Raw genomic sequence first — 21,813 nt, 5'->3', positions numbered from 1 at the left:
TATATATATATATATATATATATACAGCTCTGGAAAAAATTAAGAGACCACTGCAAAATTATCAGTTTCTCTGGTTTTACTATTTATAGGTATGTGTTTGGGTAAAATGAACATTTTTGTTCTATAAACTACTGACAACATTTCTCCCAAATTCCAAATAAAAATATTGTCATTTACAGCATTTATTTGCAGAAAATGACAACTGGTGAAAATAACAAAAAAGATGCAGTGTTGTCAGACCTCGAATAATGCAAAGAAAATAAGTTCATATTCATTTTTAAACAACACAATACTAATGTTTTAACTTAGGAAGAGTTCAGAAATCTTTATTTGGTGGAATAACCCTGATTTTCAAGTACAGCTTTCATGCGTCTTGGCATGCTCTCCACCAGTCTTTAACATTGATGTTGGGTGACATTATGCCACTCCTGGCGCAAAAATTCAAGCAGCTCGGCTTTGTTTGATGGCTAGTAACCATCCATCTTCCTCTTGATCACATTCCAAAGGTCTTCAATGGGGTTCAGGTCTGGAGATTGGGCTGGCCATGACAGGGTCTTGATCTGATGGTCCTCCATCCACACCTTGATTGACCTGGCTGTGTGGCATGGAGCATTGTCTTGTTGGAAAAACTAATCCTCAGAGTTGGCAACATTGTCAGAGCAGAAAGAAGCAAGTTTTCTTCCAGGACAACCTTGTTCTTGGCTAGATTCATGCCAAAGCTGCCCGATTCCAGCCTTGCTGAAGCACCCCCAGATCATCACCGATCCTCCACCACATTTCACAGTGGGTGCAAGACATTGTGGCTTGTAGGACTCTCCAGGTCTCCGTCTAACCATTAGATGACCAGGTGTTGGGCAAAGCTGAAAATTGGACTCATCTGGGGGTGCTTCAGCAAGGCTAGAATCAGGCAGATTTGTCTTTGTGAAGGATGCATGAATCAAGCCAAGTACAAGGTTGTCCTGGAAGAAAACTTGTTTCTTTCTACTCTGACAATGTTCCCCAACTCTGTGGATTGGTTTTTCCAGCAGGACAATGCTCCATGCCACACAGCCAGGTCAATCAAGGTGTGGATGTTTGTAAATTGCCCAGCTCAATCTCTTATGTTGACTCACGGGAATGCAGCGTTTAAATCACTGTTTACATTCCCGACAAGCACTTCACTGCAAGTTAGGCTTCCTTTTCAGCCAAATATGTGAACGCACTTAGGCCCCCTAAAAACTCAACTGTGATCGGAAATTTTGAGGCGGCCCAGAGATGGCCCAAGGCCAACTCAATAAGTGTGAACGGGGTGAAGGAAAGCAAAACAGTGCATTGTGGCTTTCACTTGCACAAGCCCATGGCCTCGGTTTATACCAGGACTTATAAAATGTTCGAGTGTATACTTTTCCTCTGTCACTGTTCACCTGCACTCATTTTATGGGAGGTCTGCTGGGTCCCAACCTTTTGATTTGGAGTTTATTGCCTTCCTCCAGTATAGCAAAATTATCTGCTAACAGAAATCTTACTGTATTCATGTATTCTTTAAAACCTATATATATATATATATATATATATATATATATATATATATATATATATATATATATATATATATATATATATAACCTTACTTTTGGGGTAAGTATGTACCAGCTTTCAACACAGTGTCAGAGTGATTTTGGCCCATTCTTCTTGGCAGATTTGCTCCAGGTTGTTCAGGTTGGTTGGACGACGCTTGTGGACCACAATTTTCAAATAGTACCATAGAATCTCAATGGGATTGAGATCAGGACTTTGACTGGGCCACTGTAGGACATTCACCTTTTTACTCTTGAGCCACTCCAATGTTGCTTTGGCCTTGTGCTTGGTATCATCCTCCTCCCAAGCTTCAGTTTTTTAGCGGACTGAAGCAGATTCTCTTGCAGTATTTTGCTCCATCCATTCTTCCTTCACTTGTAAGAAGATGCCCAGTCTCTGCTGATGAGAAGCATCCCCACAGCATGACGCTGCCACCACCATACTTTACTGTAGGGATGGTGTGTCTTGAGGCATGGGCAGTGTTAGGTTTGCGCCACACATAGCGCTATGAGTTTTGGCCAAAAAGCTCTATCTTGGTCTCATCTGACCACAAAACCTTTTCCCACATCGCAGCTGGGTCACTCATGCTTTCTGGCAAACTCCAGACGTGCTTTCAGATGGTACTTTTTGAGTAACGGCTTCTTTCTTGCCACCCTCCCATACAGGCCAGTGTTATGCAGAGCTCTTGATATGGTTGATTGGTGCACCATTATTCCACTCTCAGCCATTGAACTCTGTAGCTCCTTCAAAGTGATTGTTGGCCTCTCTGTGGCTTCTCTCACAAATCTCCTTCTTGTTTGAGCACTGAGTTTTGAGGGACGGCCTTTCTTGGCAGTGCCTGGGTGGTGTGATGCAGCTTCCAATTCCTGATTATTGATCCAACTGTGCTCACTGGGATATCCAAACACTTGGATATTATTTTGTACCCTTTCCCTAATCTATGCATTTGTATTACTTTATCTCTAACTTCTGTAGAATGCTCTTTGGTCTTCATTTTCCTTCAGATTCACAGCCTTACCAATGATTCTTCAACAGTGGGGTTTTCACCCAGAAAATGTGACAGCAACTTTAATGGTTCACAGGTGGAGGCCAATGGTAAGGTAATTGTGTCCTTGTTAGGGCAATTTCTTTCATCGGTGCAAACTGGGAGCTTCCACAGCACAGGGGTTGAATACTTATGCAAGCAAGATATTTCAGTTTTTTATTTTTCTTAAAAATATTTCCCAACATAAAACCAATGTCACCTTACAATAATTGATTCTGAGTTTCAGTGTTTAAAAATAAAATATCAAACAGAACGAAATTTCAATGTACCATTTGTAATTCAGTAATATGAGAGAATTGGTCAGGGGTCTGAATACTTTTGCAAGCCAGCCTATATATATATATATATATATATATATATATATATATATATATATATATATATAGATATACTTATTATATATATATATATAATATATTTTTGTGTGTGTACTCAATGTACTCATGAGTTACATGAGTTCAAATTCCACCAAATTTAGGAAAGTCCTTTTTGAAATATTATCAACATAATAAATTTATGAATTGTTGAATTTAACTTAGGTTAGGATGAGTTCTTGTCCTCAAGAACATGAAACATAGTACATTAAACCTTCCTAGGATTAAGGCCTGTTACTAGACATAACTAAATATATATATATATATATATATATATATATATATATATATATATATATATATATATATATATATATATATATATATATGTATAATGTTGATTTGCCGCTACTTTTGCTCAGGGACACTGCTATAATGTGGTTTGTCTGTGGCTCTAAACTGTAAGATTGCACTGTATCTATGAATTCGGGACAAATTCAGTCCCGGAGGCATGAAGCCCGGGAACAGGACTTGATCTTTACATTTCAGGACTGTCCTGCACAATTAGGGATGGGTGGTTCTCCCTAATGTATGTCCATTGTGCTCTGAATCTATGTACTGGCATTAATAATTAATGTACATTGGTCCTAAATATTCTCTCCCTGACTGGTCCAAAAAACTGGTCAAAACGGGAGATGGCATTATACAGACACATTTTTATAGTGTTATGTTAATATTAACTTGAGTAAAATTACTTACTGGTCATGGTGCTTATGACCTTTAGATCATAGAACTGTGCTATAGGCTAAAAAAGTGTTTCCTACAAGAGACTGCTTGTAGAGAGGGGCTGCTGCTACGTGCTTTTTGATTTTAAATTGTATTTTATCAAAAAGACAATGACTTGAGTAGATGGAAACTTTTTTGCAAGACTCGAGTCGAGTCACATTTTTTGCGCACTGACTCGAGTCAAATCATCAAAAATTGCGACTCGAGATATTTTCAAATGAACAGGAAGCTAGTTCAAGATATCTTGAAATGACTTCCTGTGAAAATGCTGTTTTCCCTTTCAATGGAATGACAACCACTACTGAATGGGAAGAGCCCTCTCTGACCGCCAATCACTGAGCATATATAAAAAAGCTGCCCTATCAGGGCCCTGCTATGAGGAGGAAGTCCCTCCCATCTCCTGCTGAAGAGGGATGTCCTCACAGTAGCATATCACCATTTTCTCTCTCACTTCACTTCTCTCACTGGTTTTTAAACCTTCAAATAATTTTTGTACCCCTCCTTTTGAGATTGGCAAGTGGCCATTACTCTCTGTTCCACAACCTTGTGTAGTTTTTCGCCCATATTTTGAGCTGTTGTACTGTCTAGTGACCCTGAAGGCTCGCGGCGTCATCCTTTACACCATTTTACTCTGCCTCAGCTACTTGCAGCTCGGGCCTGCGTGCCCCTCCCAAGCCTCGGGCTTTCCTAAGTGCGGCGGCGCTTACTGTCGACGCTGATGCCAATTGACTCTGCTACATCAGCACGCTATCAACCTCGCTCTCCTCAGCGCTGACATCGAATTAACTCGGCACTTGCTTGGACAACACCTCGATGCCAACCCTGATGCCAGTTGCTTTGCACTGGTGCAAAACATCTTCGGCGCTGCTTCTGACGCCGATTGAACTCGGCTCTGGTCAGAACACCAAACTCGGCACCGATTGACTCGCCACCTACGGCGCTCTGCGCAGCACCGACCTCGACCCCTATAGACTCGGTACCTACGTTGGCACCGATAGACTCAGCACCGACCTCGGTATCAACCTCGGCACCAATAGACTCAGCAACAATAAATTCGGCACCAAAAATCTCGGCACCAATAGACTTGGCATCGACCGCGGTCGCTCTCTGCACCAACCTGGGCACCGATTGACTCGACACCGACAGTATATTCACGACACCAAAGCCGACATACTCTGCGGTTTTTATCAGACTGGCTTCATCCACACTCGCTGGGCACGGACACCGTTCAGGGCCCAAACACAAAGGTCCCCAAGAACCCCGTCTGCCACGGTGACCAGGGATACTCCTGGATCACCTTCACCCTCTCCGCCACCATTGCAGAGGCGCTGACATCCGTCCATCACCCCAGTCTGATCTCCATCTCTGAGACACAGACCTCTGAGTCCAGGTGAGCTGTCCTTCACAGCCTCAAGGTCGGACGTGTCCGAACCCGCCACGTCAGTTGGGCAGGACACAGCGAGGGGCTCTATACCGCCCCTTCCGCATGTATCACACATGGAGGAATTCTGGGCCTTGATGCAATGTGCAGCTGCAAAGAAGAGTACGCAGTGACCTAATTCATGCATTGAAAATTCTAAAAGGTATTGACAATGTTGACCAAAGGGACTTTTTCGACCTGAAAAAAGAAACAAGGACCAGGGGTCACAAATGGAGATTAGATAAAGGGACATTCAGAACAGAAAAGAGGAGGCACTTTTTTACACAGAGAATTGCGAGGGTCTGGAATCAACTCCTCTGTAATGTTGCTGAAGCTGACACCCTGCATTCCTTCAAGAAGCTACTTAATGAGATTCTGGGATCAATAAGCTACTATCAACCAAACGAGCAAGACAGGCTGAATGGCCTCCTCTCGTTTGTAAACTTTCTTATGTTCTAATGAAACACGGATACACTCTACAACTCCACTTAGGTCTGCCACCCTTCAAGGGTGTGCTCCTTACCACCGTCGAACCAGCAAGTGTGATACTCCTTCAACAGGAGATCACCAATCTTCAACAGAAAATCACGATGTGCTTGGGAAACCAAAGCAATGCCCTTAGCGGCTTTTACTCCAGGTACTTCCTGGTGCTCAAGAGGGCTGGTGGCTTCAGACCTATTCTGGACCTCAGGGTCCTCAAACAGAGGAAGTTCAACATGTTGACAGCACAGCGTATCCTCCAGTCCGTCCAGCCGGGTGACTGGTTCACATCGATCGACCTGCAAGACGCCTACTTCAATGTCCCGATCTGTCCCGCTCACAGAAAGTATCTGCGGTTTGCCTTTCAAGGCAATGCGTATGAATTTGGCATGCTGTCATTTAGCCTCTCACTGGTGCCCTCATGCTTTTTGAAAGTGCATGGATGCAGCACTGGCTCCACTCAGGCTGCGGGGTATTCGGATCCTGAACTATCTGAATAATTGGCTACTTTTTAGGTCCAGAAGAGCTCCAGACAGCTTGGAATGGAGACTGCATTCTCAAGTGGTGAAACAGATTTGAGAGAGGTTTCGTACTGCACAAGTCGACCTCTTTGCCACAGCCGAGTCCTCTCATTGCCCCATATGGTTCTCCATGGAGAGAGACGGGGGGGCCCACTGCAAGTAGACGCGCTAGCCCACACCTGGGCACAGGGGCTCTTGTATGCATTACTTCTGCTACCATTATTACCCTTGACACTAGAGAGGATCAGGGTGAAGAGAGCACAGGTTCTGCTGGTTGCACCCAGATGGTCGAGACACCCCTGGTTTGCTCTCCTTTCCGACATATTGTCAGGTCAACCGTGGCAGCTCCCACTGTGCAGGGACCTCCTGAGCCAAGCGGAGGGGTTATTATGGCACCCAAACCCATCCCAGCTCCAACTCGATCTGGCCATTGAACGTAGTCGTCTATTCAGACGAGATTTGCCAGATGCAGTGGTAGAAACATTACAGTCTGCTAGGGGGCAGAGCACTAGAGCCCAGTACTCATACAAATGGAAAGTTTTCCAAGACTGGTGCATTGCTGAAGGTCACGATCCTGTGACCTGCCCTATTGAGACAATGTTAACCTTCTTATAACACCTGTTTGACACAGGAAAATCAGCGTCCATTTTGAAGGTATACCTGCCAGCAATAACAGTGTGCCACGACAAAATTGACTCGTTGTCCCCTGGGGCATAATTCCCTGTAGTGCAGTTTCTTAAAGCGGCTCGGAGGCTTTGTCCTCCCATGAAAAGTATGGTCCCCAAGTGGGATCTAGAACTGGTACTGCTGGTCCTTACAGGTCCCCCATTCGGGCCCATGGAGTCAGCAGAAGTGTGCCCTGTTTCATAGCAACGAGCAAATCATGTCCAGGTATCGTCTCGACTCATCTATGCCACATGCTGCATGACGACCTGACTAGAACAAACCTGCGCAGTCATGTCTTGTCTGAGCAATTGGTAGTGTCTTTCTGTATGTGTATCCTGGCTACTGGGACCTTCCAGAAGGTAGCAGGTGATACAATGGGGATCACCCAGTCAGCCATGTCCCGCCACCTCGACCGGTTCATAATCGCATTGCTGCAATGTGCTGAGGAACATATTAAATTCCCCAGTACCAGAGCAAACAGTGAGGAGATAATGCAGAGTTTCTATGAGGCCGCGCACCTGCCGTGTGTAGTGGGTGCAATTGCCTGCACCCATATTGCTATCCAAGTAACTGTTCCGGTTGTCCTGTTCTATCAATTGTATTCGTAATAGTGGGAAATTTGAATAGCTATTCCACGCCATGTAAGCAGGGTATTCCGAAAACGTAATACCGAATACCCACTTAGTATTGGATACTATCGGAATACCAATCTTTCTAGACACCTTATTTAGAAAACCATTTTTTTTTTAGACACACGAGCATAACATATATAAGTATATATATATATATATATATATATATATATATTATATATATATATATATATATATATATATATATATATATCTATATGTATATATATATATCTATATATATTATGATGGCTTCTACTACCGAAGACACGGGGGTTTGTTTCGGAAATGTTTACACATATGTTTATATTCCATAATCATGAACATACTTGACTTTGACGAACGGTTGATATATCTTCTTCCTTTTTTTTTTAGTAGATCAACAGTCAATACCAGGATATATATATATATATATATATATATATATATATATATATATATATATATATAAATATATATATATATATTATTTTGTATACTATATTTATTTATTATCCTTGTAGTCACATTACAGGTAGCAGCAAGTCAATCAGACAACAAGAACAACTACACAATAAAATACTATTAAGACACAAGCAAATCACATTTAAAACAATAATCAAAATATGTAAAAATACTCGACTATTTAAAAGAATTACAATTATCAGTCACAAAATCATGCAGTTTACTCTTAAATTGCAATAAAGATATCTGGGTCTACAGCTTTAGTTTGGACTGAAACTAGGGTTGCCACCTTGCCCCATAATTCCGGAACACTTTGGGAGGGGACATGGTTTTTAAGTTGCCCTTAAACTGAAAGTAATAAACATGTGAATTGATCACTAAGCACTTGCTTAATGAATACTGCTTCTTAATTATCCAAATCATTGTGATAATACAAATCTTACAAAATAAAAAAGTATCTTGAATAAACATGTGTAGGCTTATTCAAGATATTTCTTTTTATTTTGTACAAAATGATATTTCAGTTCTCAATATTTAAAAGATGCTATTTATATCCTATTAATTAGTAATATATAACCCTAATTTACATTGACTCTCCCAATTAAATAACAACATTGATTCAGTGTTCACACTGTTTGGCATCAGGAATAGTAAACAGCTGCTCAGTATTAATGATTTCAGTGGGAGAAGGTGATATACTATTAGAAACTATAAAGAAACTTTAAAATATATATTTTTAAAACTATTAATAAAATAAATAAATATTGATGATGTACTTATTTATTTATTTCATTTGTTAAAAGCTATTATTGTATTTTTATGCTGCCTCAAGGTAATTAATCACCAGAATCAATTTAGCAAAGGTTTAGGGCTCAATTCACATGTTGATTTCCTTCAGTTTAAAGGCACCTTCAAAATCTTGTTCTGTCTCACAGTGTTCCGGAATTATGGGGCCAGGTGTTAACCCTAACTGGAGCTCATTCCAGGACCATGGGGCATAATAAGCCTTAGTATGCACATTTGGGGTTTTAAAATGCAAAAAAGAATGAGATCTGAGGCTATGGTTACTATGGGAAGCTATAAGGTATTCATTTAAATAAGTATATTCATTTAATTTACATTGAATAGCCTTACATACCAGAATATACCAGTGTTTCAACCTGCGTAAAGCCATACTGCAACACCATAGACAATTTGCGGCAAAAACATACAAGCAATAGGAATCTTTTTTTTTGTTTCCTTATCATATATAACATGTTCATATAATAGTGACATTTATAGCGTATTCCCATGCCCAACAGACGAGTGGGAAAACATGCACTCACCTCTGTCCAGCACACTGCCTTCCTTCTGTTCCTTTAATACGGTCCTATTAGCATATGGTAATGCATCGGTAATTAGAAATATATGATGCAGATGTATTCTAGATGGACATTCAATATGCACATAGTGCAATCAAATCTGAATTGGGCGAAAGCCCAAATTCGTCTGAATAGACCAATATCTGCGAGATAATTGTGATGCACTATTTCCAATAACTGCACACCGCTGGCTCAAATAATGTTGGAGTAACAGTCCACTCGTGAGTTTGGTACAATGGTATAAACGTATAATAGTACAGAACAACCCCCCCCCCTTGTACAGAGAAATCATAGTAGGCTACAATTAACGTTTTAGGAGCGTGTGTAGAATTAGAATTAGAATTAATCATTATTCTTACCAAAAAAATGGCATAATAAAAAAAATCCATTCCGGCAACACTCAAAACCTTACAAACTGGGCTTAATCATAGTGTTCAAATGGGTGAGTAGAATGAATAACATAATACATTTCTGTGTATTGTGTATATAAAAATGCTTGATTGATGTTTACTTTTGCAGGTGAATGAACTCATTACATTTACAAATCAAAGAGTGTGCTACCACAGTAGGCTTTGTCACGGCATGACTATTAAAAAAAAAAAAAAATACTTAAAAAACATACAGCTATGTCTGATCAGCTGACCTTTAAAGATACCTATATAGTATTTCCTTGTGATACAATACTGTCTGTATTCAATATATATATATATTATATTGTGTGGTCTCATCTGCTGTCATATCGGTACATACTGTGGCAACACCAATGATAGCAGCTTGTCGGGTAATGCCATTACTAATGGCGACTGTCCATCATTCTGCATTCTCGCTTGGCTGTTGTGTGCAGTTGCTATATTGGTAGTGAATGTGCAGACGGTTTTCGAGGCACAAACAGATTTGCGAATTGCTCAAAAAACTGCTATATTCCAATGTCTTACAACTGCTTTGTGCCATTTTTTAATATCTCTCAATTTGTGCCAAAGCACTATTTTTTTGCGAGGCACAAATTAATGAGGGGATTGCGCAAAGATCGAAGATCGGGCCGAAGGTGTTGAATTTAGGTATTTTTTGTATTTGGTGAGAATGGGAAGTGTGCCTGAACAAAGCCCTGTGTAATTTAAGACTTCTCAAAATATAAAGGGAGAAAGACTGGGACATCTACTGGAAGAATAACTGAAGACCGAGAATATTGGTTTCTTACTGTATGGACCAAAACACAGGAGGAGACTTGCCCAACTGAAGTGTTCCCTGGGATTAGAAGCCTTCTGAAGTGGCTGACTTGTTGTTGTCCCAATTTATATTTTTATTTTGACTAAAATAAGGTTGTTTTTGTTGTGGAAATAATTAGAAAGCATGCAAGGAATTGAACAAATGAACCAAATCTGTATTCCATGTTTTTGAGGGAAGCAACTGAGAAGTCATATTATTTTAGTTGTTGGTATTTCCCCTAGTGGTTTTGTGAGTGTTAGTATTTTTGTTTGGCAATTAATTATTTGTATATTGCAGACTGGGAGGTGATGAATGCTCAATGTATCTGTTTAAAATAGCCAACATGAAATATAGAGGAGACTGATTATTCATTATAACTTGAATTTAGAATTAGAATCAGTTACAAATCAACATATGAGTATGTATAAATGGTACCTGTATGATCTTTGACAGTCTTTTGTGTATGCAGACTAAACTGTAAATGATCCTTAGCTATCAATCAGGCAGCTAGGCCATTTACTGATTTAATGAATAAAGAAGACATACATTCAAAAGATATATTTCAATGTTTCTGAGTGAAACTGTAATACCTTATAATGATAAATGTTTTTATTAAAGCCAACATAAAAATTATGGGATTCGGTATAACTTTCTGCCAATTTGCACTTTCAGTAGACTCAAACACCGAAAACAAAGTATGAGTATTGTGATTATTATTTTTTTTTTTTACCAGATCATTTATATTCTCAAAAATGCAGAAACCTTGTGCTCCACGACTTGAAAAAAAGCAAAATTTGTAAGTAGCACAGAGCATTGTCCATTGATAGAATCACCTGACACCTGCTTCACCCACCTGGATATCAGAGTGAAAATCCACTCAATCGAAATCATGCAAGCGTACAGGTGGAAAGTATGTACAGGATAGAGTCTGTGTTTTTTGGGGGTTTTTTTGTCTGTGGTTCAGGGCTTCTGTAAACCTTTGAACTGTTAAATAAATTCAAAATAATTATTTTCTTTCATTTTTATTTTTGCATTTCTGACTTGTCCTGCGTACTCCCTATGACCCTTAGAAGTACCTTCACGAGCACGCGCACCTGGCTGAAGAACCCTGCCCAAAAGAATGAACTATTTTTGCTTCATAAAGTCCCATAAAACCTGCTAAATAATGTTATGTTAACAAAGTTACATACTGCTTTTTAGTTTTCTATATATACTTAACGAAAAACAGAAAAATTGAAAAATGTGACATTTTGAAATCTACTAGTCTTCCAGTAGACTTTTGTTATATAATTTAGTAGTTTCTTGATTACGTGATGTTAAATAAAATATCTAAATGATGTTCATTACAGTTTATTTATTATTATTATTATTATTATTATTATTATTATTATTATTATTATTATTATTATTATGTCTCAATCCTAAAATTCTAGGTGATGAAAAACATTTAGCCATAGCTATACTTATATTTCTTTAGATCTTATTACTTCTTAGGGTCATACATTTGCAGACTGACTCATGCTTCATTAGTTTGAAGCTGTTGCTGTTTTTAACAGCAGTCATGATAGTTGGAATTTGATTAGAATGTCTGTAGACAGTTTATTTCTTATGTCTGTTTTTATAAAATTTATCTGAGAAAAAACGTGTTCTAATTCTGAAGTACTGTGTGGCAAAGCCAACTTATTAATGGCAAACTTGGCAAGTGTAGGAAAACGTGGCTTTCCGCCACATCCGACCACAAGTCAGTCACTTGATACAGCATATATTCCATTTTCAGGCTATCCAGCATATTTGCAAGCATTGGCGGCTGGTGGCCAAAAAAAATGGAGGCAGAAAAAAGGCAGAGATCTTGGGGTCTATGGTTTAAGCCCTTGTACTTTGACTGATACAACACTTTTCATATCTTCTTAATTTTTTTACCCCAAATTGGCTGTAAAACATATTTTCTCCTCTAGCCAGCAGAGAAAATAAAACAGTAGCCCATCATAGTTTATTCTAGTAAGTGTAACTGCTACATGCTGCTAGCATATGTTTAAAAATGCATCGTATACAATAGCATATATAATTCAAGACCCTTTAACATACTGTAGTCTTTCGCCGGAGGCAAGAAATGGAGAAGCCACGCTGCTTTCAGTTGAATACTTTTTATTCTTTTGGACACTATCTCTGCATCCACTCAGAGACAACTGCTCTGTCCACTTCGCTGCATTTCAGGAAACACCCCCTTATGCAAATAGGGTACAGGCTTCAGACACCTCCCATACCGGTAGTCAACACAGAAGCGCAGGCTCCTGTCCTTCTTGTGGACTAGTACCACAGGCACAGCCATGGATGATCTTTGCAATGTGTTGATGTGGTGTCAATGTGGTTTGAACCATCCCAGTCCCTCTCCCATCCTCCGGCCTGACCGCAAAGAAGTGCTCAAACTCTTGCAGTAAGACGTGGAGTTGGTCCTGGAGCCCCTCCTTGCTGTGTTGGTACACCCGCTCCACGACTTCACTAAGGCAGCTTCCTGGCAGGGCACAGCTGTTGCAGTTTATTTCACTCCCCCATGCTCTGTTCTTGGCTTTGCAGGAGCCCTTGCTAGGATCCAGAGGTTGGTAATGGGGGCTGTCACTGAACTTTTGCTCTGTTCACGCTGTTTGCAGGAGCCCTTGCCAGGGGGGAGACAGATCTAGCTGCCCTCTCCCCTCTTGAAGGAAGTCCAGCCCCAGGATGCACTGTTCTTGGATGTCCGCAACCCAGACCTTCTTATAGAATGCGGTCTCCCCGAGGTTCAGCTGCAGTAGCCCTCTCTCTCGCATCGGGAATAGCTGTCCCGTCACCATCCTCAGTTGCACCGGCATGGGTGATACTTTAACCTGGCTAGTCTCACCGGCCTGTTGGAAGACGAGGGGCCTGACCAGGGTCATGGTGGATCCAGTATTGATCAATGCAGTGCAGAACACGCCCTCCACCCTGTAGTTGAGATGGAAATGCACCCCGATACTGGTTCTACTGATTTGTTTGAGCCCTCTTCCATTTCCTGCCGGTGACTGGATGGTTTTGGGCCACGCCGAGGGCAGTAGATGCAAAGGTGACCAGACCACCCCCAGCAGATGAGGACCATGGGACGGTGGTAGTCTGGAACATTGCACCATGGCTTGTTGAACAGGCTGTCAGGTTGTTGATTGTGGCTGGGCATTGTTCTCTTCTCGGGTCATGTCCTCCCATTTCTGGGTGATAATGAGGGTGATCTGTAGCGATCAGGGTATGTCAAGGCACAGGTACTTACGAAGTTCACCCGGTCCCATGGCTTCAATGAACTGGAACTGGGCTTGTTCCTTTTACTCTTGGGTGGCAGCGTCCACGTGTACCTGCCAGTCTTCCATCTCCAGGTCGGTGGCTAGTCGAGCCAGGACCTCCCATGCCATCCGTGCTTGCTTTCTGAACCTGGCTCACAGCAGCTCTGGTTTCCCTGTACTGCCGAAGCAGCATTGGAGGGTGGCCACCAGGGCATGGTAGCTGTTCAACTTCTCTTCGGCCAGGTTCAATAACACCATCTGGGCCTCTCATAAGAACATAAGAACATAAGAAAGTTTACAAACGAGAGGAGACCGTTCGGCCCATCTTGCTCGTTTGGTTGTTAGTAGCTTATTGATTCCAGAATCTCATCAAGCAGCTTCTTGAAGGATCCCAGGGTGTCAGCTTCAACAACATTACTGGGGAGTTGATTCCAGACCCTCACAATTCTCTGTGTAAAAAAGTGCCTCCTATTTTCTGTTCTCCTATCTCCTATTTTCTGTTCCTCACAATTCTCTGTGTAAAAAAGTGCCTCCTATTTTCGCTCCTCTCAGCCCTGCCGTCAATTGCTGTGCTCTATCATCCTCGCTCCACTTGCACAGCTTACCCAGCGTGGTGAGCTGTGCATGGAAGACCTCCCAGCTTGTGGTGCCATGAAAGCTCGGCAGCTTCACTCCCCACTGTCCTGCTGTCATCATCAAGTTGATCAGCCCACGGTCTCACTTGACTCTGGGAGTGACCATCTGCTCTGCTGGTAGTGACCATCATTCATCTGTGTAGGTCTGGAGGACCCAGCTGGGTCCCATGCGCTCTGCCAGTGGTGACCGCTGTCTGTCAACGCGTCTCCTGACCTGTTCCTCCATTCAGGCAAGCTCCGTCCTGAGTTCCTGGATGTGCTGGGACAGTCATTACACACCACTAAACAGCGCTGCAATGCCTCCTTATAGGCTTAGCCCGCCCCCTTATGCAAATAGGGTACACACACAAAAGGTAAACAAGAAATGGCAGAATACAGAATGCAACACAAACAGACTATTTTCTTTACAAAATTGTTAAGGCAGGAGAAAGGGAGAAAAAAATCAAGCACATCCAATCAACTTAAGTTGCTAAACTTAAATAATGACCAACACAATAATTATAGTACTGTTACAGTAGTAACGGTATTATAATTTTAAAATATGTATTCAGATTTTAATTAATCAATCTTCCTTTCACTCTCATCAGTATTTGCATCCAAGGTCATCAATGTGGGAAGGCATACGTCCGGTGATTGACTAAAACAGGCAAAAGGGGAGGGGAGGCATGCCATCCGTGCATATTTTTTAGACAGCTTTACTCAGCGTTCCACACAAGCCATCTGAAGAAATGAAAAAATATGATTGGCTAACAGATGTGCTAATCATAACTATAGAGGAGACTAGAGTGCATCTGCCTCCTCTGAACATGTAGTGACGACTGTGTGGAGAATTTGGATTGGATGACTATATATTTATTGTTGCATATTACATCTAAAAAATAAATTCATAAATTAATAAAACACATTTATTTTAAACATTTTGAGTAGGCAGTGCCTCCTCTAACAAGCTGCCTGTGTTTCCAAGAACAATCTGTGGGAAAAGCATTTCAAGCTGGACCAACTAAGACGAAGATTACCTGTAATATAGTTTCTCCGTAGTCAGTGAACTCCACACACCGAGTGAACTCCCAGTCTCCTTGTTGCTTGGGTCAGGGGAAAAAAAAAATCCGATCTGTATCCCAGAGATCCTAGAAATTGTCTTGCCAGGTGCCAATTAGATGACCCTCCTCTATAAACCTCCCCCTACATTTAGGGCCATTGTCCAGTTTTAAAAAAAAAAAAAACAAGGGGAAAATCAAAAGTAAAGGGGGAAGGAGGGAGGGATATAGGTGTGTGGAGTTCACTGACTAAAAAGAAACCATATTACAGTTAATCTTCGTCTTCTTACCTAGTTAGATGAACTCTAAACACTGCGTGAACTGTACCAAAGAAGCAGATGAAGGGTGGGGGTTAGCTGTTAGACCTAGAAACTACAAATAAAACAAAGTGAGCAAAGGTTGATTGAGATTGTGTCATATACTGGTTAAAGTAGTAGCAACTCCCCTAACTACGTGTGCTTTAATGGACCCAGTAACAGGTTTCTTATCGAGATTATAGCAGAATTGAATGCATGATGTGACCCATACAGCAATTGTTTGCTTAGAAACCAGTTTGCCCTAATTCTGGGATCCAAACGATACAAATAGCTGTCCTGATGGCCATCAGATAATTCTATGGATACAGAAATTTAAAGCTCTTCTTACATTGAGCAGGTGAAGTCGAGCCTCTTCCCTTGATTTGTGTGGTTTCGGGAAAAAATCAGGAAAAACAATGACTTGATCCAGATGAAATTGAGTTACCACCTTAGGCAGAAACTGAAGATGGGTCTACATATAATCCTGTCTCTAAAGGATTGGAAGCATGGTGCATCAATGACTAGTGCTTGGATCTCACTTACCCTTCTTGCTGATGTGACTGCTACCAAGAATGCTGTTTTCCATGTGAGGAACTTTGCTGTGCACATTGCCATGGGTTCAAATGGTGGGTCCATAAGTTTTTTCAATACAGTGCTAAGGCTCCACTGTGGAAAAATGTGTTTCCTAAATGGTTTACACCCTTAAGGAATATGGAATCAACAGGATGGGAGTCTACTTAGTGACCCTCCCATCCAGATAAAGTATTACATATTGCAGCGATGTGAACCTTTATAGAGGATAATGCGAGACCTTTAATGAATGAGATATTGAGGTAAGACAGAAACACTGGCAAGGTGATATCTGTGAGTTGCAAAGATTTTGAGTTGCACCATGCGACGAATTCTCTGGAAAGTGGATAGCATCTTAGCAGCAAGCATAATGTTAACTAGCTGTTCAGATAGCCCTTTGATTTAACAATTATTGCCGTTCAATCTCCATGCAGCTAGTTTCAGCCATACTGGATCATAGAGCAACATACATTAGGGTGGCTGACAGGGAATGGACAACCCGTCTGTTGCTATGGATGCTTCTTGATGACATTGGGAGCAGAACCTTGGTAGCTGTGTGTTTTCTGATGAAGCAAAAAGGTCTATGTCTGGGAGACCCAGTTTGGGGAAAGTCCATTGCACCACCTCTGTCTTGATTCTTCATTCATGAAGCAATCTTTCTCTGCTCAGCCGGTCTGCAAAGTTGTTGTCCAGTCCTGGTTAATAGGTTGCCTGGATGGTGATGTCTTGGGTTCTGCACCAGTCCCAAATTTGTATGGCTAAACGACATAAGCCCCACAATACCCTCTTGATGATTTATGTACTTTATTGCTATGGTGCTGTCTGTAATAATCAATACCTCTCTTTGTATTAAGACTGGTGTGAAGTGTTTCAATGCCAGGAAGATAGCTAGCAGCTCCAGATGGTTTTTGTGTAGTTGTTTTTGCTTTGGTGATTAACTGCCTTGAACCTGTGCTTCTAATAAGTGTGCTCCCCACCCCTGAATGGAGGCATCAGTATACAGTTATTATTGAGATAACTTTAGTCCCATTACCTATTCAAGGTGAGAATTTCCATCATCTTGCTTCTCTTGCTGCTCCCCGAGAGACCTTGATGCAAGTAGAACTTGGAATGGTTATATTCTAGGAAAAAAGGAGACACTTTTGTAAGTGTATCATATGTAGTCTTGTGTCTCTTATCAGGTAGACTGTTGCTGCTATGTGACCCAGGAATTGCTGGAATAATTTTACGGATAGCCTTGGTCCTACAATGAAAAGACCTGCATGTTGAATGAGGGCTGTTCTCTCTTCGCATAGGCACACTGTTCCTAGGATAGTTTTGAACTGTGCACCCAGGAAAACCAAGGATTGTATTGGAATGAGAGCTGACTTTTTTTGTTAACTAGGAGCCAGTTTCTGGAATAGGTAAGTAGTTTTGTTTTTGTGTACTATTGCTGTGTAATCTTTGGATGGAGTTTATATCAACCAATCTATATAATGGTATAAGTGGATGCCTAAGGTGTGAAGCCACTTCGGCCATAAACTTGGTGAACACAGTGAACACATGGTGGATATTCCAAATGGGAATATTTTGAATTGATACTGACCTCCCCTGATGGTGAATTGGAGGTATTCCCTATAATTCTTGTGAATGGGGATATGAAAATATGTGTCCTTGAGGTCTATGGATATCAGCCAATCCCCTGGTTGAACTGCCTTCGTTACTGTGCCCAGTGATACCATCTTCAATTTCTTTCTAAGAATGTATGTGTTTGTTGTATTTGCTTTTCTGTTAAGATAGGGTCTGCTAAAAACTGACCTTCTAGTCGGCATTGAGCAAGATGGTATTGCTTGTCTAGCCTCCTTCATGTGTGCCAGCAGATTCTTGAGACCCGTGCTGAACAATAGTACCCTGAAAGGGGAACTCAAGCACCTTGGACTGCATATTTGATAGTTGTTAATATGCATGCTGGCAGCAGAATAATCCTTCTTTAGGAAGGTGTCAATCTTTTTGTCTGCCTGGTCAGGTGCAGACATTCTGGAGGGAGCATTGCTTGTGACAGACATGATAGTGTCTATCTTAGGCTGTTTGAACATGAAATCCTTATAACTTGCTGGTACTCTATGAAATCTGTCCGCTCTAGGTAGGACTTTGAAAGTAGATGCAGGTTTCTCCCAAAGCCTCAATGGGCCTCCCCGTAGAGGGGGAAACCCCCTCAGAATTAGTATGCATTTGTATATATAGTTGCAGTACGGCCTGCCTCCACTGAAGCGTCATCTTCGGGAGTAGAGTTGATGACATCATCACCCTTTACACTGTCAGGCAGAAATGTGCTTCATAATGTTGCCGTCTCAGGAACTAGATTCTGAGCTGTGGGCTGAGGATGTAGGGTTTGCCTGGATTTCTCAAACTCCTGCATCCACTGGAAAAACATATTCTTCATCATCGGCAGTAACTGTACCTATGTGGGAGCTGTCTGGCGCATCTCAGATGTAGTTTTGAAAATGGGCCTTTTGCCTGAATGTGAAGCTAGAGGTGAAGGAGCCGTACTGCTTAATGGCGACATGCCCAACATGTCTGAACACATAAGACCCCGGTCACTAACACATGACGCGAAAAGGGGAGTGTGGCAGGCTGGCGAGTGGATAGAGGCCCAGAGACAGTCTGCAGTTCAAAAAAAATAACAATTTTATTATAAATAAACAAAAATAAAGTGCACAAGGGCAAAATAACAGATACTCAAACACAAATAAAGCAAAAACAAAACTCACAAAAATAAAGTTTCCAGGCTGGGCAATGCCTTCACTGGATTTAGAAAATTCAAAAACCACAAAACAAACACCAACCTGCTTCCTCAGCTCCCTCCTCCCAAATGAGAAGCTGAGGCCTCCTTTTATATCAGGTGGCTGGGCGCTGATTGATCGTTAATCAACCTAATCAACTAATCAACCCCAGCCACCTGAACATAATAAACCCAGGCAGGCAGGGGAAGTTAACCCCATCCCTGCCAATTTAAAAGGGCAGAGCTTTGCTCTGCCACAGGGAGAACCACACAAAGAACACACTGAGGGCATGTGTTTAGAAAGAAAGACAGACAGACTACCAATGCTAGTGGGGACAGAAAAGGAGAGGAGAAGAAAACAAAATATGTGCCGATACTGTTTGAAAAGCAAAACAAGCAAGTGAAACTTACTGTCACAAAAACGGCTGTAGTGAGTGACGTCAGACCAGAAACCAGGAAATAAACAACAGAGATGGAGTTTGGTGAAGCACACAGACAGACAGAAAATAAAAGGTTGTAAGACAAACAAAACACAAGACACGGCACTCGTAGCCAAAACAAAAAGACAAACAAAATGGACTATACAGACAAAATATGGTGAGCTTCTATTTTAACTATTATTATATTATTATTATTATTATTATTATTATTATTATTACAATTACCTCAGTCTTCAATCCCGTTCTCCACTCACCAAACACACAACCCCGAGTGAGTGAAAACATGCTGCTTTTATGCAGCTGTATCGAGACTCGATTGCTTATCAATCATTCAATTGGAGTCGCGGTACAACTGCTTGTGAATTAATAAAGTACAATTCCCCGTGCTCACATATTATTACTTTTTACTTGCATGTGAAGTGCTGTGCAATCCTTGTGCCTAAATACAAATATACATTTTAAACACTTGTGTTACACAGACCCATTTATATCCCGTGTACCAATGACTATACACCAACATTAACACACTACACGCAACATACAACACAAAACACACAGGGGTGGGCACTTTGTCACATATACCCCCCTTGTGCAAAGCACGCATGGCCTCAATGGCCACCTCCCCTCTTAAAATCCCAAAAGAACAGGGACTTTAAGGGGTTGATGGGTGGCAATGTTGCCAGTAGCCAGGCTGCTACTGACCATGCTGTCAGCAGACTTGCTGACAGTGGGGTGAATCTCTCCTCCCGCTGTACAACTGGCAGCAGAAATGCTGCCAATGGTGCGGCATTCAGCAAATATGCTGACAGCTCCCAGACTGACTCCTTCAGCCGGGGCAAGTCCAGCAGCGAAAAAGCTGCTGGGGTTGGTGGTCTCCAGACCTCCCCAAGATCTCCGGCAGCGAAACTGCTGCGGGGAAAGGTGGTCTCCTGGCCTCTCCCCCCTTTTTCATAGCTGGCAAATCGCTCTGGTGGGGCTCCGGCCACACTGACCCCTGTGGCCAAGCAGAGCTGACTGCAACCCCTAGTGAAGCAGTTCCAGCGACCCCAGGCAATGCGGAGTGGCTGGCAACCCCAGGCGAAGCAGTTCCAGCGACCCCAGGCAAAGCAGAGCGGCTGGCATCCCCAGGCAATGCGGAGCGGCTGGCAACCCCAGGCGATGCGGAGCGGCAGGCAACCCCAGGCAATGCCAGGCAGGCAACCCCAGGCAATGCCAGGCAGGCATCCTTGGGTGAAGAGAGACAGGCATCCTTGAGTGAAGCGAGGCAGAGAGTTAGGACAACCTTGGGTGCGGGTATTGGCCCTCTTCTCGACCACTGCGGCCAGGCGGTTCTTCCCCGTGCTTCCCTTAGCAGCCTATGCAAGGGCTGCTGAGGACTTCCAGCATCTATTCCTGGTCCTTCTGGTAAAGGGAGAGGCAGCTCCTGCTCCTCTCCCCCTGATGGTGATGGAGGCAGAGGCAGCTCCAGCTCCTCTCCTTGTGATGGTGGGGGAAGTGATACCAGCAGGTATTCAGCATCTGCTGGTGGGGGAAGTGATACCAGCAGGCATTCATCCTCTGCTGGTGGGGGAAGTGACACCAGCAGGCATTCACCCTCTGCTGGTGGAGGTGGCGGAGGCAGAGGCAGCTCCTGCTGCTCTGCTCCTGCCAGTGGAGGTGGCAGAGGCAGCTCCTGCCATTGGAGTTGGCAGAGGCAGAGGCTGCTCCTACTGCTCTGCTACTGCCAATGGAGATGGCGGAGGCGTGTAGTCTCCTGGCGACGGAGGTGGGAGAGGTGTGTAGTCTACTGGTGGCGGAGGTGGGAGCGGCGTGTAGTCTACCCTTATTACAGTGGACTGGTGCGGCTCTCCCTCACTTGCAGGGGACTGGTGCGGCTCTCCCTCACTTGCAGGGGAAGGTGATGGAGGCAGAGGAAGCACCTGCTCCTCTCCTCCAGGTGGTGATGATAGGGGAAGTGATACCAGCAGGCACTCACCCTCTGCTGTTGGAAATGGGGACAGCAGGCATTCTTCCTCTGCTGGCGGAGGTGGCAACATAAGTCCCTTGGGTTTTGGTTTCCCGCGGTCCCCCCGTCTGGGCGCTGGACGCTCACGGTCCCCTCGTCTGGGTGCTGGATGCTCCCGATCCTCCCGTCTGGGTGCTGGACACTCATGGTCGCCCCGTCTGAGCGCCAGATGCACAGGCTCCTAGCACACAGGCATCTGTATATTGCGAGGGACAGATGGCCAACGTGTGCCCATATGACCCACTGCCGGGGCACAGCTCTGCTCAAGGTTCTTTAAAAAAACCTCCCAACTGTCATCCCCGACCTCCTCCTGCTGTTGCTGCGGCTGCTGCTGCAGATTTTTCCTGCCCCTC

Source organism: Polyodon spathula, chromosome 7 (assembly GCF_017654505.1).
Source record: "Polyodon spathula isolate WHYD16114869_AA chromosome 7, ASM1765450v1, whole genome shotgun sequence".
Lineage (NCBI taxonomy): Eukaryota > Metazoa > Chordata > Actinopteri > Acipenseriformes > Polyodontidae > Polyodon > Polyodon spathula.
Note: the sequence above shows the minus strand (reverse complement) of the source record.